Source organism: Capsella rubella, unplaced genomic scaffold, assembly GCF_000375325.1.
Source record: "Capsella rubella cultivar Monte Gargano unplaced genomic scaffold, Caprub1_0 scaffold_39, whole genome shotgun sequence".
NCBI lineage: Eukaryota > Viridiplantae > Streptophyta > Magnoliopsida > Brassicales > Brassicaceae > Capsella > Capsella rubella.
In genome coordinates this window covers 26,471-27,014 of record NW_006238887.1, presented here as the reverse complement: position 1 = coordinate 27,014, position 544 = coordinate 26,471, and positions in this window count along the sequence as shown.

The following is a 544-nucleotide window of genomic DNA, read 5'->3' as shown; positions in this document are numbered from 1 at the left end:
CGACGACCCGACCGCATGGTTTGTATACTCCGCTCCCGATCCCGGAAAGCCCTTGGGTCGATCTATCGATGGATTTTGTACTAGGCCTCCCGATCATCGACAACAAGGACAGCATATTTGTGGTGGTCGACAGGTTCTCGAAGATGGCGCACTTCATCCCGTGCCACAAATCCAACGACGCGGTACACATCGCCAATCTTTTCTTCCGGGACGTGGTCAAGCTTCACGGGATTCCTCGCACGATCGTGTCCGATCGAGACAAGAAGTTTCTCGGACATTTCTGGCGGACTTTGTGGAAGAAGCTCGGGACGAGGTTACTTTACTCGACAGCCGCGCACCCACAAACCGATGGACAGACCGAGGTCACCAACCGAACCTTAGGCAACCTTTTGCGGACAACAATTGCCCAAAATAAGGGATCTTGGATCGATTGTCTTCCATTCCTCGAGTTCGCATACAACCGATCCGAGCACTCGGCTACCAAGACGTCACCGTTCGAAGTAGTATATGGTTACAAGCCGCTGACTCCTTTGGATCTCCTCCC